Here is a 17857-nt window from a genome sequence, read left to right as displayed (position 1 = left end):
GCATGAGAAGAAGGCTTTCAAAGATCAACAACGGAATCCGGTTTCATCCTCTCTCGATGGTGATTGTCTGCACTAAATGTCATTCCAATACATTTAGTATCAAAGTAATATTGCCGTCCCCAGAGCAACGAAGACAAGACAGGAATACTGAAAACGACGAGCTGTCTGCGTCCCTTTACGGCTTCACTTTCATAACCATGTGTAGAAATATATTTGGTAACTTTGAGACTCACTAGATGGAATTTTGTACTACAGTTGAGTACACTGTTGAACACCAGGAGTGATTAAATAGTGTGAAGCTGTTCTTGAAACATAAGGAGTATCAGCATAGTTTTTTTTTTTTTGTTTGTTTGGTTTTTTTTTAAGATAGCACTATGAATTTTTGCCACCGGTGGGACATCCACACGATAAGTGGTTTTAATTTAAATCGTTCCAGGCTTCCCCCAAAACAAGAACAACAAAACAAGTTGTAACGTGTGTTTTAATTAGAAAAAATTGCACTCAATAATATTGGACTTTGGATAAAGAATATATGACTGAGTAATGTTCTGTTGATCATCTATGTTTCTACACTGTTTATGTTCAATAGGCTACATTGCTTAAAAGGTTGTAGTATGACAAAAAAAAATAAAAAAATAGATGCTATTTTAGAATCAAAATCATCTTTATTGACCAAATATATTAAAACGTAGTTTTAAACTTGTTTCCGGCAGTCTGAGATACATTAGTGTTGCGGTACCAGCATCAATAACAAGACATGACACATGAAATGGAATGTTTTTTTTGTGTGTGTAGTGTTAGCATCAAGCTAGCAAGCTGAAAGGCTCATCTATATGGTTTTTAAATACATACAGTGTCATTTTCTTATTTTTAAATGTTTAGTTTGACAGTCTACTCAAACTTAGAATGGCATTAAAACAGATTCAAGCCTCTATTTTTCACGTTGTTTGTTCTCTTGGACACTTTAATATACCCTTCCAGCTGACGTCACTGCTTAGCTCTCGCTGCGCCTCCCGCAGGGCAAAAATGCCATAACAAATGAATGTAGACAGCTTGATTTTTGGCGAACATTTTCGTTAAAAGGTGGGAAATATGTCAAGTGTCACAAAAAAAAACAAAAACGTCCCGAGTAGGACACTATATTATTGTGACTCATTGAAACCAGTCATTTGGAGCTGCTAGCTACAAAAAATGGAGTTTGTTGGAAGGCAAAGTGGAAGCGGAAGCTTAAAAGGTATGTTGTTTTTGCTTGAAACCGTACATCCATCATGGTGTAAATTGTCATACATTCGTTCAATTGTTTGTGTCCGGATATACTCGTCTTATTGCTGTATATCGAAGTCTTCAAGCTATCTTAGCTTGCTAGCTGCTAACAAACAGACCGCACGTTTACAACACATTCCTCAGCAGAGATCAAAAAGTGTTTATTGTGATAATCGTGTTTAACTTTTTGTTCAAAATTACTTGAATACATATGCAAAATGTCGTTATCACAGTAGCAAAGTATTGGTGCAGAGGCTCTCTTGTGTGTATAGAAGCCCTTTTATACTCCTTTAAAAAAAAAAATGAGCTAAACATGTTCTTTTTCAATTTTTTTTTTTTTTTTTTGTCAGACACTCACAGATGAACTAAAAAAAAAAAAGAAGTCATTTTTTGTCTCTCTCGCTCTCTCTCAATCCATCCGTCTTTCTGTGCGTGTTCATTTTTTTTCCCTTCACATTTTTTTTGTGAGTAGACGACCTCCCTCAAAAACCTTGAAACTTACCAGTCATTCTTATTGGCCAATGAACCAATGTGCTTGACTCTTTTGTGTTGCTTAGCAACATCAGCCAGTCACTGATTTTATGTATTTAAAAAAAAAAAAAAAACTCAGCATGCCCTTAACATGTAGACTAGACTGAATGAGACAAGGCATGGCTTGTTTTTAATTAAAAATATGTACTATAATTTTTCCCTTTTAAAAACATCAGTGTGTAAGTTTACACCCTCAGTTGTGAAGGTTACTAATATCATTAGTGGACAAATCACAATGTTCTTTCATTTTCATAAAGATGTTAAAAATTATATGAAGGTGTAACATGTTGTTTAATGAGGCAGGCGTGACATTTCTGTTCCAGCAGCTTGTTTGCCAAGCAGAAAAAAAAAAAGCTTGGGATCCTGTCAGGTCACTCATGCAGGTATCCTGGTAACAGCCAAATAAAAGGCCTTTATTGTTTTGTTTTTTGTTTTTTCCTTTCACAATTTGATGTCTTGACACGTTAAATGTAAACAAGCGCTGGTTGTACCCGCCTCAGCTTTGCTTTCTAGGGGTGTGAATTGCCTAGTACCTGACGATTCGATTCGTATCACGATTCACAGGTCACGATTCGATTCGATACCGATTAATCCCGATACGAATTTATAAGTCGATTGTTGCGATTTTTTTTCATTCAAATTTAGAAAATACTAATCAGTAAGCTTGTAGAGTGTAAGATTTATATGAAAATGTATTATTTATTTATCTGAAATTTCAGTCTTATAGAGGTTGTAATCTGTTTCATGTTTGAACAGCATTAAAATAAAATATTAAGGCTTAATGTTCCGTTCATATAACATTCTTCCATGCTCAAGGTGTGAATCCTAACCCGAAGTCAGACGTTTTGTTGAATATTTTTCCATTAAAAATGGAAGTTTAACTCTTTGACTGCCAAAAACGTTTAATAACGAATAGTAAAATCACGATGTATGCTGCCATAAACGTGAAATGACGTCATCTACCTTTTTTTTTTTTTTTTTCTTAAATGGAAGTGCAGCGCTGCCTGGTCAATGGGTTGTGGAATCAAAAACACCACCTATCTATGGCCAGCAGATGGCGGCATTGTGTCTCTTTTCAATGGGCTGTTGGTGTATGGAATTACAATGAATTGTGACGGAATGTGATGAATGCTCGTAATCAGCGAAATGGCACTGTGGTTTTTTTTTGTTTTTTTTTTGGCAGTAAAAGAGTTAAAAATCGATTCACACAAAAAAAAAAAAAAAAAAAAAGGCAATGATGATAAGACGTTGAATCGGTAAGACTACCGAATGAACAATTCTGAGCTCTTTAAAAAAAAAAAAAAAAAAAAAATCGATTCAGCCGCCTATTGAATCAATTCGAGAATTGCGCGATGTAGTATCGCGATATATTGCCGAATCGATTTTTTTTAACACCCCTATTGCTTTCCATATTCACTTTCATTTTTTTTTATTAGAATTATTTTTGATAATTGTGTCGTCCATTTGCGCATAGCTGATAAGTTTCCCGGAAGCACGGTGAGATCGTGCGTTCCAATCTTGCCGTTCCGCATTCCAAAAAATGTACATGCGAGACCTGGCTCCATACCCAAAATAAAATTGTGAAAAATAGAAATTAAATACACAGAGGAGAGCAAAATACTTTCTTAAATTATGTGTACTTTTTCTACAATGGCTTCATACAGCTTCCACCAGCAGGATTTGTAACGTCGTGTTCTGGATATGTTTTATTAATCCGCGGTACGAGTTCGTCTAATGTCATACTGCATAACATGCATTGACAGGTAGGCAATTATGGGAGCATATTGCATTCCCCAGGATCCAAGCATAGAAAAATATATCATGTAAATGTATTGTAAATAAACCAGTGATGAAAAAAAAAAAATGTGACTGAAAAAGCTATTTGTCACGAACCTGTTGACCTACTTTTCTCTCAATAGGCGACGCAATAGAAAAGCCTGACGAAGCCTGATGTATCATACGCATTATTTCCTGTACAGCTCAATTTGCACTTCCTTCCATCCATCCATTTACTTTTCTGTCATTCTTGTCCCTCACGGGAGCAAATCCAATTGATTGTCTTTGCACATGTACGCGAGTACGGAAGAACAAAATTAATGTAGCAGTTACAACCCGTCCAGAACGGGAAGCCTGGCGGGTGCGCCAGACGGCGCACCCGATAAGAGCTTATCCCAGGTGACTTTTGAGTGAGAGGACAGGTAGACCCGGGACTGGTCGCCAGCCAATCGCACAGCATATATTAACAAACAACCTCCATATTTACAAATTTAGAGTCTGCACTTAACCTAGCATGCTTTTTTTTTTTCCAATAAGATCTCAAAAGAAAACAAATGATAGCACAGTGAGAACATGGTCAGGTCCAAAAGTTATTTTGTTTACAAACTGTCTATGCCAGCATCTTATAATGACAGGAAGGAAAAAAATAAATACTTTTAGAAGGTACAATTAATCTGTATATCCACCAGTTTCCATTCACGACATTGGTCCAAAGTTGTTATTATTTACTCCAATCTTTGTTCATCTATCTAAGCTAACGATGTATAGTGACAAGCAAAAAAATTAAAAGCTCCTCCACTAGATGGCAGAAGGTGCAATCAGACAACAGAAATCTGTGTTCGATTACCACGAGTCCCAGAATTCACACTTAGAACGTCAATTAATCACTAAATTGAAATAACGTCATCATATTTCACTACTTATACTTTTTTCTTTTTTATACATACTTTACATTTTTGTATACAGTTGGGAAACACCGTACTCATATATATATATATATATATATATATATGTATTAATAATAATAATTATTATTATTTTTATTTATTTTTTATTATTATTATTATTATTTATTTTTGAGACAGGCTTTCTGTTGGCCAGCACCCATATCTTAAGATAATAACAACAAATTTTATTTTTTTTTATTTCATTTATGGCTTGAAACTAATCTGTGAGTATTGATACAAGGAAGTGATAGAGCTTCTATAGAAACACACTTCAGAGATTTACACAGGGCTTTATTAAGGTCAACTATACAGTAATCATAAAAACATGTATGTGACATTATTGAGATGGAAGTGCAAATAGCAATGTCTTAAAATAGCAATGATCTTTTTTTTTTCTTTCATTTCTGTCACTTCACGTCAAGCCGTCCATCGTTTCCAGCCATTAAAGGGACACTTGACTCACTGAAAAATTCTCAGCAGTGAAAAGTTTATATTTTATGAATTTGATATTGTAATTATTTTTCATGTACAATTAATACCTTTAAAAAGTATTTTTTTTTCCTACTTGCTGTCGACTGATGATGACATCACCTGTGCTGAGGAAGTAGGTAATGGCCAATCATGGCTCACCTGTTTTCTTGGTTTGGTCAGTCAACTGAGCCATGATTGGTGGTTACCTACTTCCTCAGCACAGGTGATGTCATCATTAGTCGACAGCACGTAGACAAGTTAATTTTTAAAGGTACTAATTGTACATGAAAAATAATGACGTTATAGACAAAATATTAACTTTTTACTGCTGAAAATGGCTCAATGAGTCAAGTATCTCTTTAAGAACCATTTGTACAGAGAGGAAGGAGGAAGTGGGGTCAGGAGAGCGGAAAAAAAAAGGGGGGGGGGGGGGCATGATAAATAAACAGGAAGTGAGGCGTGAAATGCGAGCTGGGACTGAAGAGCTTTGACTGGTGCCGAGAGGCAGACTGGGACTTGTTGTTCTTTTGATGAGCATCGCAACAAAATCACTAGTCTTCCACTCAGCAACAACAGCAACAACGACAACAACAACAACAACAACAACAACGACGCTTCCTCGCTTCCGTCGCTCCGCTTGACATCTGCAAGGAAAAGTTCACAAGTCAGTCACGATATCTTATTTAAAGGGAGATTTTCACAGCCATACCATCCATCCATCCATCCATTTTTTCTATCTATCATCCGTCCGTCCATCCATCCATCCATCCATCCATTTTTTCTATCCATCATCCGTCCGTCCGTCCATCCATCCATCCATCCATCCATCCATTTTTTCTATCCATTATCCATCCATCCATTTTTCTATCCATCATCCATCCATCCATCCATTTTTTCTATCCATCATCCGTCCGTCCATCCATCCATCCATCCATCCATTTTTTCTATCCATTATCCATCCATCCATTTTTCTATCCATCATCCATCCATCCATCCATCCATCATCCATCCGTCCATCCATCCATCCATTTTTCTATCCATCCATCCATCAATCCATTTTTCCATCCATCATCCATCCATCCATCCATCCATCCATTTTTCTATCCATTATCCATCCATCCATTTTTCTATCCATCATCCATCCATCCATCCATTTTTTCTATCCATCATCCGTCCGTCCATCCATCCATCCATCCATCCATCCATTTTTCTATCCATTATCCATCCATCCATTTTTCTATCCATCATCCATCCATCCATCCATTTTTTCTATCCATCATCCGTCCGTCCGTCCATCCATCCATCCATCCATCCATCCATCCATCCATTTTTTCTATCCATTATCCATCCATCCATTTTTCTATCCATCATCCATCCATCCATCCATTTTTCTATCCATTATCCATCCATCCATTTTTCTATCCATCCATCCATCCATCCATCCATCATCCATCCATTTTCTTAACTGCTTAATAAAAAGCACAAAAATCAAAGTGAAATAAGATGAAAATTACTGGTCGATGTACATTTAGTGATTTTTTTTTTGTGTCAAATATGTAACTGACTGTAAGACTGTAACACATACTTGACAAAAACTATATACTGTAACTTACAGTAGACCTAGCACTTGTGAACTGACCTACTTTCTGTTTGTTCTTTTTTTCTTTTTTTTTTAATCCTCACTTATCAGCGGAAAGCCTTTATTATTTGGTCCCCCTCTTTTTTTCTTCTTTTTTAATGTACAGTACATGGCAATTATATGGGATTGATTGATTGATTAATAGCGGATTTTTCCTGTTTCCTGCATTTAAATTTCTCACATTTAAAATAAAATTTTACATTTAAAAGACACTTTGGTCTAAATGTGTTTTTTTTTTAATTCTTATTAATAAAGTTATTCTTTCAAAATGAAAATAAATAAATGAATGAATAAATGAACGAATAATTAAATAAATGAATAAATAAACTGACTGAAAATCAATTGATTGGTCTGATTGGTTGGTTGGTTGGTTGGGTTTTATTGAACAAATAAACACATCACAAGTATGAAATAAAATAATAAATAAATACAATAAATAAATAAAACGAGTCTTACTAAAACACCTGCCTCAGCTATTTTTATTTTTTTTTAAATGTCATCTGAAGAGGTTCCGAGCTTATCACCTCTACTTATGACTCTCATGTCAACAAGTTGTCATGACCAATAAAATGACGCAAATCCACCCTATCTGCCCATTAAGGAGCTTTATTTGTGATCTATTTGTACTGAACCTCCAAACCAACAGGTAAGCCGACAACAACAACAAAAAAACGTGACCCCGACGAGAGCAGCAGCCCCCTTTGAATCGTGCACCGTAAGCCGCGTGAAATATTCCACAATTGATTGTGCTTCCAGAGCCAGACATCAGAAGGATGCTTGTGAACTTTACATGCCCCTCCACCTCCACCTCCCCAACTAATTTACCTGTGAAGCCTGCTGACATTCCATCCTTCCTTTGTTGTTCTAATGTCAACCTTTCTGGTCCTCTCAAAAAGCGGGCGGGCCAATGGGAAAGGAAGAGAAGAGGAGGAGGAATCAACGAGATGAGCATTTTTACAAGCGGGCTCCAAATCGGGATCCGCGGCGGTTAGAGAGCGTTTCCCTTCCCCTTGCGAAGAGATGGACAGATTGTCCTGCATATCCAGTCATGTTTCTGAGCTGGTAGCTATGCAACAAGGCTGGGAGTCGGTGGAAGAAGGGGGGGGGGGGGGGGGGGGGGTGATGGGAAGCCGGGGACACTTTAGTGTGTGGAGGGAAGGTTGCTGGGAGGAGGAGAGTCAACAGTGTCGAGGAGCTCACTTGGGAGGGGGAAAAAAACAACATCATTTATCTATGTAATGTGTAAATAAGCGTTGAAAAAGGGGGGGGGGGGGGGGGGGGAAGAAAAAAAAAGAAAGAAAGCGTTGTTTGGGAGCTGTCCACTGTGGCGGTGCTGAATGACGCCCTACTTTTCCTCCGCGTCCTGTTCGTGAAAAAAAAAAAAAAAAAAAAAAGGGGGTGGGGGTGGGGGTGGGAGCCACCTGTTGCTGCACGGAAGTTTTCTCACGGGGATACAAATTAAATAAATAAATATTCCGATAGAAATCTGTTTGATTTTATTTTGTTCTGCAAGCTGGCGACGTGATTGATGTTGTATTTTCGTTTCACCCTTCGCTACATTTGATTTGCTGCTCTCGACGTGTCAACTCTTTAGGTTTGGATTCCGTCAACACTTCATACTTCTTTTTTTTTTCCCCACACAAGAATACTTTGCAAAAACAAACAACAAAGGGGGGGGGGGGAGACAACAATACACGAGGCAATAAAGACAAGACTCACCGTTAGTGACATGATGCAACATGTGGAAGAGCGGGCGAGGTTTCCTTTCCACCTCCATCTGCTGGCTTGTTTTTTTTTTTAATCTGTCCTTTTTTTTATTTTTTTATTTGTCTTTATTTGAGATGAAATGGTCGATTACATCTGAGCTGCTACTGGGAAGGCTGCAGGGAGATGGATGGCAGGCTGTGTTTTTATATGTCTGCCGCCAGAAGACAAGAAGGGGGCGGGGTCACGTCGAGTGACGTAACTTTTTCTTTTTCTTTTTTTTTTTTAAATAAATAAGACCTGTTGAGGGTGCGGTCCTAACCAGGACAAATGACCTCATGAGGGGGGTCAGAGGCGATGGCCGGACACTTCATTAGGTACATACGCACGATCGAATGAGAGCTCTGTCAAAAATGTTGCGTTTATAAACAAAAATATTGCTCATTTATGAGTGACGCTCTAAAAATGTTTATTGGATCATACAACACTAATTATTCTCTTTGACATACATTTGCATACAAATATATTACACAGTTCATATATGGCTAGCATATCTAAAAAAAAAAAAATAATTGAAAAAAAAAATATCAATAAAAACAAATTGTATTCACTGTCATAAAGCTTTTCATTGGTTGCGAGTGTCGAACCATCCATGTTTTATACTGAACAGCACTGACTTATTTTGTGTGCGTTTATATGCAACGGGAACGCTTTTGTGTGCTGCATTCAAGGACCTGCTGAACTCATGAATATCAACAACTTATGCTGTGTAACCCCAATGGGTGCGCACACGCACGCACACTGTATTTCATTCCAGAAAGCCATTTCAAATCATCCTTGTCGCATGACTTTTACACTGCAAGTGCCTATTCCACCCACATTAAAGAATATGAATATGAATTCTCCTCATAACCAATGAAATATAAAAATACGAAGCAACTTCCTGTTTTTTTTGTTTGTTTGTTTTTTGCATAACTCGTAGTCAATATTGTGACCTGTTTTAGGCTTTTCGATGGTTCTAACCAAGTCCTTTCAAAATAAGATACTGCCTACATGGGTACATGGGTTTTGTTTCTTTAAGTCTGAAATCCTAATACTACTTTGAAACTGTATGTTGAAACCCGAACCCGAGTTTCAAACCCCTGTGAAACCCTAACATTAGTAAGCCATCCCCAATTGAACCCCAATTCTGTCACGTTGTGTGGAGCGAGGACGTGGTGGATGGACCCAAAGGCGGAGAAACCAGGCAGGGAGCAAGGCGGGAATGAGAATAACTTTATTGATTGAATAAAGGACTGGATGGAACGTGAGAAGACTTCACATGATGACTGGACTGAATGTGGACAGACTGGGCAAGACGTGGACAGACTTGGCAGGACTGACTTGGCAGACGTGGACAGACTTGAGTAGACGTGGAGACTTGAGTAAACATGGAGACGTGAGAAGACGTGGACGAGAGAATACTTGAGAGAACACTTGGCGTGGACGAGAGAACACTTGGCCAGACGTTGAGAAACTATAACACATCTTAGCACCCTTAACTGGACTGAACAAGGCAAGACAAGACAAGGCAAGGCAAGGCAAGGCAAGGCAAGGCAAGGCAAGGCAAGGCAAGGCAAGACAAGACAAGACAAGACAAGAAAAGGCAAGACAAGACAAGGCAAGGCAAGGCAAGGCAAGGCAAGACAAGACAAGACAAGACAAGAAAAGGCAAGACAAGACAAGGCAAGGCAAGGCAAGGCAAGGCAAGACAAGAAAAGGCAAGACAAGACAAGACAAGACAAGGCAAGGCAAGGCAAGGCAAGGCAAGACAAGACAAGACAAGACAAGAAAAGGCAAGACAAGACAAGACAAGGCAAGGCAAGGCAAGACAAGAAAAGGCAAGGCAAGACAAGACAAGACAAGAAAAGGCAAGACAAGACAAGACAAGGCAAGGCAAGACAAGACAAGACAAGACAAGACAAGAAAAGGCAAGACAAGACAAGACAAGACAAGACAAGACAAGACAAGACAAGGCAAGGCAAGGCAAGGCAAGGCAAGACAAGACAAGACAAGACAAGACAAGACAAGAAAAGAAAAGGCAAGACAAGACAAGAAAAGGCAAGACAAGACAAGACAAGACAATGCTCCCTCTACACGTGACCAAACCCCACTGTCTAAATACAACACTAACAAGACACACCTGGGAAACACAGCAGGCAGAGGGCAGTAATTAGCAACACAAACGGGGAGGGGCGACACCTACAGGTGGACGAGGTTAACTATGACGAGACTAGGGGAGACAAAACTTTGAAACCCGAGACTGAAGTTTAAAACCCTATATCCAAACTAGAGATAGACCCATATGTCTTTTTTTCAGGGCCAATACCGATACCGATTATTAGTAGTCAAGGAAGCCGACAGCCGATATTTGGAGCTGATATTCATTTTTACTAAAATGGAAAACTTTGGCATAAAAAATGTAAGATATACAAACTCCAGCTTTTATTGTTTTATTTTTTATTTTATTTTAAAGCATATGTTTATGGGAAAAACATTTAGGGTTTATAAAATATTGGAGTTAAAAAAAAATCATAGTCAATAGATGTTTTGTTTTAAAAGGGACAGTAGCATGTCTTCAAAAGTGAAATAAAAACTTAAATAGCTCCCTATTGTTTGCTCCAGTAAATAAAGTTTAGAAAAATTTCAAAATATCTGAATTATTACAACTTTGGGGCGGCACAGTATTTGAGTGGTTAGCACGTCCGCCTCTCAGTACTGAGGACGCAAGATCGAGTCCAGGCTCGGACCTTCCTGGGTGGAGTTTGCATGTTCTCCCCGTGCCCGCGTGGGTCTTCTGCGGGTACTCCGGTCTCCTCCCACATTCCAAAGACATGCATGGCAGGTTAATCAAACACCATGTGCCCTGCGATTGGCTGGCGACCAGTTCAGGGTGTACCCCGCCTACTGCCTGAAGCTAGCTGGGATAGGCTCCAGCACCCCCATGACCCTTGTGAGGAGAAGCGGTTAAGAAGATGGATGGATTACAACTTTACTTATCTTCGTTTTAATTTCAAACAAAAAACAGAAGCTGCGGAGTTCCCAGGGTCAACACCAAAAAATAATCCGTAATTCTTTTTGGTTTATGGCAGTAAATTGCTGGAAGTTTCTTTGTGAAAGATTTCCCTTCTTGCGATTGTAGCTCATATTTTTACTTACATATCAAAGCAAAAAAATAAAATAAAATCGACTGAAAAGCACATGTGGGCTCACTCGTATCTCAAGGCACTGAGAGGAACCCGAAGTAGAAAATGGCCCGCGGCACAAAAATGAGTTTGCCGCCCCTTGCCGTACACCGAAGAAAGCCGTTTTTTGTGCGCTTACATGCAGCGGATATTCTTTTGTGCGCATTCAAGGCCCTGCGTTGACAACATCCCAACTCATGAATATCAACAACTTCTCCTTTGCAATCTTTTTTTTTTTTTCCTCTTCTTCTTTTTGATTCCAGAAAGCTATTTAAAATCATCCTTGACATCTTGCTGTTTGACAGCTCATCACCTAGTGTGGAGGATGGAACCAAATCTCCCCCAACTGGATGAATACAAGGTGCTTCTGGGGTGAGAGTGATTTGTAAATAAGTCACACGAGGGACCTTCTCTGTGCTCTATTCAGCGTGTTCTCAAAAAAAAAAAATCTGGATGGCTATTAGTTTTGACAAAACCGAGTTAACAATGAAGCTGAAGAGTGGGGCTTAAGGGAGGAACCTGGTGGTGGCGGGCTTTAGTTGTCCAACGAACATCACACCCTGTGCCTCTTGATGGAAACATCAGGCGGTCGGATTATGCATAGTAACGAGTGGCCCCGCCCTCCCCGCCGCGCTGCATTCACTGCTTCACGTTAACGCGGGCCCTCCACCAAGCAACAGATGACGACCGTTTCCCATTGTCAGCATCTTATTTAGATGCTGGGCGGGGGTAGAAAGGCTTTTTGATGACCTTTTAGTTTGGTAGCATCGTGAATGGCAGTGATGTCACTTTTTGGGGGGTTTGTTTGTATCAACAGCTCATTTTTAAAGGACACCTGAGCCAATGACCGTATTTATGCTGCATTCGATGACGGTCGGAAGTTGGATACATCCGAGTTCTTTTTTTTCCCCAGTTCCGACCTGAAAGTGTTCGAGGCGAAAGTAAACAACCAAAATGGCGGTGAGTGGTAAATTTTATTTTATTTTGGGTTTTAAAATTAATTTTGACCTCCAGCAAACTTACCTTCTTGCAATTTTGCTTCATTTATTGTTTTTAATACAGTTCAGTAGTTCACCGTATAATTTCATGTAGGGAGATAGCGGCATACTGTCACGTACGTTGTGTACATCGAATTTATTTATGAATGAAGAAAGCTATCGAGTTTTATACTTGAGTAAATTGTGTTTTACCATTCACGGTCTGTTGCTGCATTCGAAGTTGGCCGGAAGTCGGACTTTTCCGAGTTCAATCCAGGAAGTGTGAACGGGAACTTGAATTCGGAAATTCCATTTGCGAAGTAGGCGGCACGGTGGCCTAGTGGTTAGCACGTCCGCCTCACAGTTCTGAGACTCCGGTTCGAGTCCAGGCTTCGGCCTTCCTGGGTGGAGTTTGCATGTTCTCCCCGTGCCCGCGTGGGTCTTCTCCGGGTACTCCGGTCTCCTCCCACATTTCAAAGACATGCATGGCAGGTTAATTGGGCGCTCCGAATTGTCCCTAGGTGTGCTTGTGCGTGTGAATGGTTGTTCGTCTCTGTGTGCCCTGCGATTGGCTGGCAACCAGTCCAGGGTGTCCCCTGCCTACTGCCCAGAGCCAGCTGAGATAGGCGCCAGCACCCCCCGCGACCCTTGTGAGGAATAAGCGGTCAAGAAAATGGATGGATGGATGGCATTTGCGAAGTTGGAAAAAAAAAAAAACGGACTCCGATTTCACCGACGGACTACAAGTGACGTCACTCTACAATGGCGTGAATGATAAAAAAAAAAAAAAAAAAAAAAGAATTTACTTGAGTATAAAACTAGACTTTTTTCATTCATAAATGTTGGACATAATTTCACTTAACGCAATGTATGCGACAGGATGCCGCTATCTCCCTGCATGAAATTATATGGTAAAAAAAAATAATCCTAAAAAACTAAAATAAAAGTAAAAAAATCAAACCCTAAAACAAAAACAAAAAAAACAAAAACCTATAACTAGAATTAAAAAAAACAATCTTGTTAACGAAAGAAAATAAAACCGAAAATGCTTTTTAAAAACTAAAACTAATTATAAGCATAAATATTTTTCTGAAATAATTGCTTCCAATTGTAACAATCCCAGGGCTCTGTTCAAAACCATTAACAGTGTTCTTAATGTTCCTATTTCTGCTGGTTTTGATGCCTCCGTTGATCTTTGAGAAAGATTTCTTAAGTTCTTCACTGACAAAATTGTGTCAACCAGAGCCTGCATTGCCCAGCCTTCATTTGATCTAACTACTCCTATGTACTATTCATCTACATTTGTTCAATTTGAGCCAGTGTCACTCTTATTATTGAAGAATATAGTCAGTAATTTGAAGCCCTCAGGTTCCCCTACTGATGCCATCCCTCCTGGTTTGTTTAAGGAGGTTTTTGACACTCTTGGACCACATGTCCTTGAGATAATTAATTATAGCCTTTTTACTGGTATAGTACCAGGTGATTTTAAACATGCAGTCGTACGACCTCTACTTAAAAAAACAGGCCTTGACCCCCTCATTTGTGCTCATTTCAGGCCCATTTCTAACCTCCCATTTATTTCAAAAATATTGGAGAAGGTTGTTTACTCTCAGTTGTTACCGTTTTTAGAGAAAAATGGTGTCACTGAATTATTTCAGTCTGGTTTTAAAGCGCTTCATAGCACAGAGTCTGCTCTTTTGAGGGTATCAAATGATATATTTTTATCAACAGACTCTGGAAAGTTTGTTGTTTTGGTTCTCCTTGATTTGTCTGCTGCGTTTGATACCGTAGATCATGACATTTTAATTTCTCGTCTTGAGCATTATGTGGGCATTCAAGGGGTCGCCCTCGAATGGTTTAGGTCATACTTAAAAGATAGGAGCTTTTGTGTAAAAATTGACGATTTTGTGTCCTCTCAAGCTCCTCTTCCACATGGGGTTCCACAGGGGTCAATTCTTGGCCCTCTTTTATTTGCTCTCTATTTATTACCTCTTGGTTCTGTTTTTAGAAAACATGGTATTTTATTTCATTTTTATGCTGATGACTGTCAGATCTATTTTCCCCTGGCCCAGAACAGTACAATACAACAACTCACTGACTGTCTAAATGATATTAAATCCTGGCTTTCTTTTAATTTTTTGAGTCTGAATGACGAAAAGACTGAAGTGATGTTGTTTGGACCAAGTAGCTCTTCCTCTGCTAGTGTGGACCTTGGTCCACTAGCACCTTATCTCAGGGACTGTGTCATGAATTTGGGTGTTAAGTTTGACCCTGATTTTAAATTTGAGAAGCAGATTAGTTCTGTTGTACAGAAAAGTTTTTATCAGCTTCGCCAGATAGCGAAGGTGAAACCAATTTGATCAAGACTGGACTTGGAAAGATTGATTCATGCTTTTATTACAACTCGTCTTGATTATTGTAATTCTTTGTATGTAGGCATGAGCAAGACTGCTCTTGCCCGTCTGCAACTTATACAAAACTCTGCTGCTCGTCTGCTTACTCAGACACGTAGACGTGCGCATATTACTCCTATCTTAGCATCACTGCATTGGCTCCCTGTGCACTATCGAATTAATTTTAAGCTTCTGTTGTTTGTTTTTAAATGTTTGAATAATCTTGCACCTCCCTCTTTATCTGAGTTGCTTCACCCTTATAGTCCACCCCGATTACTAAGATCAGCTGACCAGTTGCCAGCAGGTTGTGGAATCAATTACCACTGTATGTTAGACAGGCCACTTCACTCCTGGTTTTTAAATCACGTTTAACAGCATATTATTTTTCCCTGGCCTTCAGCACGTAGTATTACTGATATTTACAAGCAGTAGACTGGCATGAATTTGTTTATATTATTTTATGTGTTTTGTGATTTCTAAGTATGTTTTTATATTTTATCTGGTTTTATTATCTTATTTTATGTGCAGCACTTTGGTTCCATTGTGGATTTTTAAATGTGCTATACAAATAAAGTTGATTGATTGATTGATATAATTATAGCAAAAATGTCCTTTGTTTTAGTCTTTGGTAATTAATTTACTGCGTGAGCTTGTGGGGATGATTTTAAATCAATTTATTTTGATATTAAAACCGGAAAAAGGACGTTTGAAAATGTGTCACACAGAAGTGACGTCATCTAGCAGCAGCCAATAGAAAAGCACCTTCAGATGACGTCGCTCCCATGCTGTTTTTTAAATATTGCGCACAAGTAATACACATTTTTTTTAAAAACCTAAATATAATACTGAAACTAAATCTAAACTAAAGCGAATCATTTATGAAATAATTAAAATAATAAAAACTATCAGAACGAACTAATTAAAACTAAATAAATAAATAAAGCAAAAAAAAAAAAACTAAAATGAAAATTCAAAAACACTGAAAATGGAAGGGGTGTATCCACTTTTGCAAACCATCATACACATTCACATCTACTGTGCTGCCCAACGATGAATCCATTGATTTTGTCTTTTCGATATAGTCAAAGATGTTGACAATAAACCTAAGAGAAAACTTGACTTCATTTTTGAAGGAGTGGCGCTGTTGTTTATTCGATCGTTGACGTTTTTATGCTCACGATTAAAACAACGAGACGCCAATTTGCCGTCTTCGGGGAGGACAAAGTGAGGCCTTGGGATGTTTTGCAGCCATTCGCAGCTTCACGGCCGGAGCAAATGGAGAATAAACATGTCGGCGCCCTGGCGGGCCGAGAGCCAGACGGTCGCCATGATGGGCCTGCTGTTGTCTGGGAAGTGTTTCACCGCAGTTTCACCTTGTCGCTAACTTGGTTAAGGTTGATCGCGCGGATGCGACCGCGTGGCAAGAGCAGCCAATCGCTCAGTTGGACATTAAAATGTCTCCCTCTGGTGGACAGTGACACATTTTTCAACGAGTCCGTGGAGAAAACCTCATTATAACCATTTTGATACTAATCTCATAAGGAGCCATCAGGGAATTTACTCATAATTCAAAACCTCTCACATGAATCCTTTTTCTTTCTGTAGTGTGTGATAGCGTGCGAGTGAAAAATGTTCCATTGCATGTGACACGTGTGCAAGCAAAAATTGTTCCATGCGTGAGAGTTTCTCTAGAGTGTGTGTGAGAGCAGAAAATATTTCCCTTGGGTGTGCGAGTGGAAAATGTTCATAGCATCTCGTCACGTTTCAGTAGTGTGCATGAGCGAAAAATATTTTCATTCTGTGTGAGATCTAAAAACAGCTGGAAGAAAAAAAAATCTTCATGTGAGATCGTTTCAGTAATGTGTGTGAGTGATAATATTTTTGACGTTTAATTAAGTGGTTGTTTCAGTGGTGTGAGTGAAACATCTCTATAGTGTGCGTGAATGAAAAATCTTTTCAGAATGTTTAAGATCATTTTAATGTACGTAGGCGAAAAATATCTTCATGACGTGGGAAATTGTTTCAGGAGTGAGTATGAGTGGAAAAACATCTCTGTGGTGTGTGTGAGCAAAAAAATAAAAAATAAAATCCCCATAATGTTTGTAGCGACTGAGTGAAAAAATATTTTTCTTGTGTGAGAGCAGTTCAGTAGGGTGTAAGTGACAAATATTTTGGTAGTGAGTGAGAGCCTATCCGTAGTGTGTGTGGATTTAAAAAAAAATTCTGTCGCGTATGCAAAAATTTTAGTAGAAGGCATGAGAAATATTCTGTATATGAGATGTTTTCCCAATAGTACGTAAAAAAATTCTGTATTTCAGTAGTGCTTGAGCGAAAAATATTTTCAAAACTTGAGATCATTTCAGTAGTGTGTGAAAAATATTTTTGTCATGCGAGATCATTTTAATATGTGCGAGTGCAAAATATTTTCAGAATGTGCGAGATCGCTTAAGTAGTGTGTCAGCAAAAACAATTATGTAGTGTGTGTGAGCAAAATAAAAGTATGTGTTTGTAGCAACTTTGAGCGAAAAATACGTTTGTGGTATGAGAGCAGTTCAGTAGGGTGTAAGTGACAAATATTTTGGTAGCGAGTGAGAGCCTTTCCGTAGTGTGCGTGAATTAAAAGAAAAAAAATTCTGTAGTGTATGCAAAAATTTTAGTAGAATGCATGAGGAAAAAAAACAATCTTTGCTATGAGTTCTTTTCAATAGTACGTAAAAAAAAATTCTATTATACATTTTAGTAGTGCCCCAGATCAAAAAAAATAAAAAATGTTCATTGCGTGAGATCATTTCAGTAATGTGTATGTGAAAAATATTTTGTCGTATGCGATATCCTTGTAATAGCGAAAAATATTTTCAGAATGTGTGAGATTGCTTCAGTAGTGTGAGTGAAAAAACAATTATGTAGTATGTATTTGTGTGTGTGTGTGAGC

Source organism: Festucalex cinctus, chromosome 1 (assembly GCF_051991245.1).
Source record: "Festucalex cinctus isolate MCC-2025b chromosome 1, RoL_Fcin_1.0, whole genome shotgun sequence".
In the NCBI taxonomy this organism is placed as follows: Eukaryota; Metazoa; Chordata; class Actinopteri; order Syngnathiformes; family Syngnathidae; genus Festucalex; species Festucalex cinctus.
Note: the sequence above shows the minus strand (reverse complement) of the source record.